Here is a 6,269-nt window from a genome sequence, read left to right as displayed (position 1 = left end):
TCCAGCGCAACCGCCGCTTAAACCTCAACACTGCATAGATTCCTTGACCAAATCCAAGCCTTGGGCATGACTAATGATCATGGCCTGATCTATGATTGGATCGGGATCAGACCCGACTAGGGGGAAATCCACATCCTACCCATCACACATCTGATCGGTACGATCGAACAACCAGTCTAGGGCTCCCCACGCCGATCACCGGAACTGAGAACGGTACTCATCCCAATCACCAATCAGCAACTCAACAACCCAGAACCCCCATCTAGCTTTGGGAACAACTCAAGGCCAATGGCTGGTCTGGAACGCTTCCCCGTCAAGGACACGACGACCGAATCCTCAAGGGCACAATCAATGGGAATCCAAAAAGTAAGCCCACCCGCCACCTAGCCTCAATATTCTCCTAAATCAGGCCCTAGCTCTAACACATCCACGATCACTCAAAGACCATGTGACTCAGTGCACCACTATTGGGAGAGATTCCTCCTCCTTCAAAAGAAGGAGGGAAGCCGCGAACATGAGATAATAAGTGCCTTCTGGACACATTGTCGGGATGATGGCATTCTTAATGCCCTAGCCCATTGGCGGGTTCAAACCTTCACGAAGCTATCGAACCTGGTACTCAAATACTTCACCATGGAGATCTCCTGGAAAATGCAAAAGATGCGCGTCGAGCCCAATCACACCGAGCATTGTCCTCAAAAGATGCCGTTTGCGGGGAAAGCTACCTCCAAGCACACGAAAAAAAATCTAGACCAAGGGGCAAGTCGATCCTTGACACACTACTAGACAATTCATGCCCCATACACTTTGCCCCGTCGGACGCACTTTCCATACACAACCTTTGATCTTGTTGGGTTGTCTGGCAAGTCACTAAAAGTGGAGAATAAATCCTCCACACATCAAGTCACAAAGAGACTGGGGCACTACCGAGTAACAGTGCGGAGATCCTAACAATCTACGAAACATTCTCCTCGGCAAACTGGTGAAAGAGAGCATCTCGAGAACTCAATCAAATCGACCATGTAGTGGAGACAAACCCTTGGTCAAACATACATGTCACCTTCGACCAAGATGATGAGCCGGTAACAAACACCGGTCGGGCACCTGCCGCCCTAGTCCCGAATCCCATCGTAGACGACTTCATATTGAGCAAAGTACTCATGGACGGGGGCAGTGGGCTTAACCTCATTTACGAGGAAACGCTGGAAAAAATGCAGTTCGACAGATCTCGAATTGGCCAAAGCTCAACCACCTTCCGAGGCATAGTCCCCGGCAAAGAAGCACGCTGCATAGGATGCGTTACACCCAACCTCGTATTCGGTACCCCCGATAACTACCGATTCGAGGAGCTCCTGTTCAACCTCGTGCCATTACATAGTAGCTACCATGCCCTGCTGGGACAAGATGCCTTTACAAGATTCCAAGCCATACCACACTATGGGTATATGAAGCTAAAAATGCCAGGGCCAAATGGTATAATCACGACAGAAAGTGATCCTCACAGGGCGCTCCAAGTCAAAAACAACACGACATCCCTAGCCTTGGAAGTATTGGTCGAAACCCTGGCCATAGAAGAATTAACAGCCTTGGGGCCGCGATGGACAAAGGCGATGTAACCCTCGACAAGGATCAAAATCTACGTCTTTCAAGCCAGCGGATGAAACTATAAAATTCCAGGTACACCCAACAGACACCAATGAAACAACATCCATTGGAGCCCACCTAGAACCGTGGTAGATGAAGTACTACGCGCGTTCCTATGCGAGAACTGGGACATATTTTCCTGGCACCCTTCGGACATGCCAGGAATCCCCAAGGGGCTCGACGAACACAACCTGCACATAATATCAGGCTTTAAGCCGGTCAAGCAAACCCTGCGATGAGTTTTCAAACCTAAGCGTCAAGCCATGGGGGAAGAACTGGCTAAGTTATTGGAGGCCGGATTCATCAGGGACATCAAACACCGTGACTAGCTGGCAAATGTGATCATGGTACCAAAGAAGAATAAGTCCTGGCGGCTATGCGTCGATTTTAAAGACCTTAATAAGGCATGCCCAAAGTACCCATTTCCGTCACCTCGAATAGATCAGATCATCGGTGAAACAAGCATACACGACTCCCTCAGCTTTCTCGATGCCTACTCTTGATACCATCAGATCGAAATGAAGGAATCCGACCAGGCGGCAACTGCCTTCATAACCCCATACGGGTCGTTCTGCTTCAACACAATGCCCTCCGAGTTAAAAAATGTAGGCACCACTTACCAGCGCATGATCCAGACATGTGTGGAAAAACAAATTGGCAAAACCATGGAGGCACACGTGGAGGATGTAGTCGTCAAGACCCGCCACACTAGCCAACTCGTAGACGATCTAGGAGAAATGTTTGCCAGCATACACGCATACGACATAAGGCTTAATCCAGACAAATGTGTCTTCGGAGTACCAACCGGCAAACTCCTTGGGTTTATTGTGTCGCAGCATGAAATCGAGGCCAATCCGGCCAAAATCCGAGCACTGTCCGAACTAGCTATCCCGACAGAGCTACCGCATGTCCAAAAATTGGCAGGCTACATATCGGCTTTAAGCCGGTTCATCTCTCACCTCGGCGAGAAGGCAGTCCCGCTCTACAAGTTGCTAAAGAAGACTAAAATCTTCCAATGGACCGAGGAGGCCAGGACATCCTTGGAGGAAATAAAAACGCTGCTGACCAGCAACCCTATACTCGCAGCGCATTACCCAGGGGAACCGATGTTGCTATACATTGCAGCCACTAACCAGGTGGTCAGCGCGGTCCTCGTCATAGAACGAGAAGCTGAAGCTCATCTATCAAGGGTACAAAGACCTGTCTACTACATATCTGAGGTGCTTATCCCATGCAAGACCTGATACACACTACCAGAAAATCGCTTATACAGTGTTCATGGCGTCGCGCAAACTCAGACATTACTTTCAGGAGTGGACAGTCACGGTGACATCGGAAGTACCCTTGAATGATATAATCAACAATAAGGATGCCACTGAACGGTTTGTCAAGTAGGCCATCGAGCTCTTGCCATTCGAGATCACATATAATCCATGGAGATCCATCAAATCTCACATGCTGCCCGACATTGTCGCAGAATGGACGGAGGCCGAACTCCCCAAAGAATACAACACCTACGCTCATTGAATCATGTACTTCGACAGATCCAAAACCCTTGCCAGTCTAGGAGCCAGAGTAATCTCACATCTCCTACCGGAGACAATATGGGATATGTGGTATACATTATGTACGCTGACTCCAATAACGCAGCCGAATACGAAGCCTTGTTGCACAGTCTTCGGATGGCGGTCTCAATGGGCATACAAGGGCTTGAGGTACGAGGAGACTCCAAACTTGCCATATCACAAATTAACAATGAATTCGATGCCAAAAACCCAAAGATGGCAGCATATAGAGATGTCGTCCTCAAGATGTCAGCACGATTCGAGGGGCTAGAATTCCATCACGTCTCAAGGGATAATAACCAAGCCGTGGACGTCCTCGCCCGTTAAGCGCGGCACGTGACCCCGTCCCCAACAACGTATACCTGGAAAAGCTTTTTAATCCATCCGTGGTGTGGAAGGACGAGTCAGGGAGCAAAGCAGCCGACAGGTTGGAGCAAACCATCCCCCCGCCCCCGCCATAGCCCATCCAGACGATGAAGTCATCGGCGAACCTTCTATTGATGAAACACCCTCAGCACATGAGGTCGTGGCAGTAATCGGTGCATGGACTGAACCATTCCTTGCTTACCTACTACGCAAGGAGCTCCCCAAAGACCAAACTAAGGCATGATGCATTATTCGCCGATCTAAAGCCTATAAGGTTCATGAGGGCGAGTTGTATAAAAAGAGAACCACCGAAATACTCCAAGGGTGCATATCTGAAGAACAAGGGAAACAATTGTTGGCTGAGGTACACTCCAACATGGGTGGCCATCATAGAACAACCTGGGCCTTGGTCAGCAAGGATTTCCGAGCTTGTTTCTTCTGGCCTACAACTCGAGAAGATGCCCACACACTCGTTCAACGATGCATGGGATGCAAACTATTTGCGAACCAAAGCCATATGCCTCCCACAACACTTCAACCGATTCCAATCACATGTACCTTTGCGGTCTGGGGTCTGGACATGGTTGGCCCACTTAAAGGGGGACCAAGAAAAAGAAATATCTCCTCGTAAAGGTCGATAAATTCACCAAGTGGATCGAGGCAACGCCAGTCAGTTCCGCCAAGGCCAAAGCAGTCATCGATTTTATATCTGGCGTGGTGCACCATTATGGTGTCCCGCATAGCATAATAACTGACAATGGATCCAATTTCACCATCGAGGAGGTGAAGGATTGGTGTGCAAATCTGGGAATCAAGCTAGATTATGCCTCAGTATACCACCCACAAAACAACGGCCATGTCGAACGAGCCAACAGACTCATCATGAGTGGTATTAAACCACGCCTGGTATGCTCTCTTACAGAATCCGACTGCCATTGGGTGGAGGAACTCGTTTCCGTGCTATGGGGCTTGCGTATCACTCCAAACCGTTCCACAGGATACGCGTCATTTTTATGGTATATGAGGCTGAAGCGGTCCTTCCCTTTGATATCATCCACGATGCACCCCGCGTGCGTATGTATGAGGAAAAGGAAGCCGAGCTAGATTGGCAGGACGACTTGGACACCCTAGAAGGTGAGCGGGACATAGCTCCGCCCCGATCAACATTTTATTAGAAGCAAGCTCGAAACTATCAAAGTAGAGAAGTTTGGGCCAAGGCGCACAATGCGGGCGAACTAGTGCTTCGCCTCCGAGAAAAACAGAAGCATAAAATTCAACCAAAATGGGAAGGCCCCTTCATAATCGACGCGTGCTAATGGGAGGAGCTTATCGTGTGGGCAATCCAGGAGAGAATCGGCTAGAACCAAACCCATGGAACGCGGCTCACCTTCGGCGTTTCTATGACTAGGCTAGAATTTTTCTCTTCCTTTCCCTTTCTTTTTTCGAACATTTTTATTTCTTCTTTCTTTGAAGGATCTTCGTGTATTACCCCAGGTGAGTTCGGCTTAACCGAACACTGTGTTTTTCCAAATACTCATCTAAATTCATATATCCCAGCACAACACCTCGGGGCTTCGTAACAAAGCGGTCGGATATGTTTAAACATACCTGTCCGGTATAAACCTCGACTTAAAGTAAACTCACACCATGGTATGCATCAATTGGACTTAAGATCTTTGCAAAGCTGGATTGCCTCGCTCCTGTGCTTACTCTCTACGTTCCTGATCTATTCAGCTAGAGAGTGAAGGGAGCACCTCTGTGATTGATACGACCAGTTCACTTGGATTCGTACCTCCGATGGATGAAGCCGAAAGCTAGCTTTCTTAAAATACAACTTGGTCGACACCGAATGGGGACAAACATACTAAACACCTACAGACTATGTACCAACCTGGAAAAAGGAAACCATAAAGGAACTATTTTTTCTGGAAGATGTTTCTTACGTTCCATTGTGATATAACATACTCTCCTCATACCATCTTTGTCTGTTCGTACCACATGGCCGGATTGTCTTGTTCTCGGAAATTGATTCCTAACATCATAAGGTACAAAGTACAAAACACTTTGTGGTTCTTTACACCATGGGAGGTAGATGCCGATGGCCGGTTATGAAAAATGTTACAAACTTTGATGGGAAGTGTCTTGACACACATAATATAAAAATTACACATGGTTACACCCTTGGTTGGTCAAGATCATCTATTATAGTGTCCAAAGCACAGTCTTCCTATGATAAGTGGGCAACCGACATCACTTGATTGTACACTAGATGTAGAGGAACCTCCACGCCATCCGGGCCTGCCAACTTGGGCCATGTGCTCGGTATCAAGATGGGTGACACAGGTCTTCACCATGGCCCACACTTCCCAAGCTCCTTCTCGATAGGCTGAAGTCTTCCACAGCTTGAAACGACTCTGGGCTCTTTTGAAGAGTTTGGATAGTTCAGCCATCCCTTACGGAGGAGTCTGGTCTCTCCATAGAGCGCGAATCATATTCTGCATGGATTTTCGAGCTCTCTCGGGAATAGCGGAAAGCTCTAGTAGCACATTCTTCCCGAAGGAATCAGCTTCTGTCATGGGACGCCCTGCCAAGAGAACTTTTAAAGCAAAATAAACAACATAAGTCTTTGAGTATCCATCGTCATTTAAATGATTTTATCAAACAAACAAGTCAGGGATTTTTTACTTACAAAAT

Source organism: Hordeum vulgare, chromosome 1H (genome assembly GCF_904849725.1).
Source record: "Hordeum vulgare subsp. vulgare chromosome 1H, MorexV3_pseudomolecules_assembly, whole genome shotgun sequence".
NCBI classification, from domain to species: Eukaryota; Viridiplantae; Streptophyta; class Magnoliopsida; order Poales; family Poaceae; genus Hordeum; species Hordeum vulgare.
The sequence above is the reverse complement of the archived record's forward strand: the minus strand, read 5'-3'. Positions refer to the sequence as shown.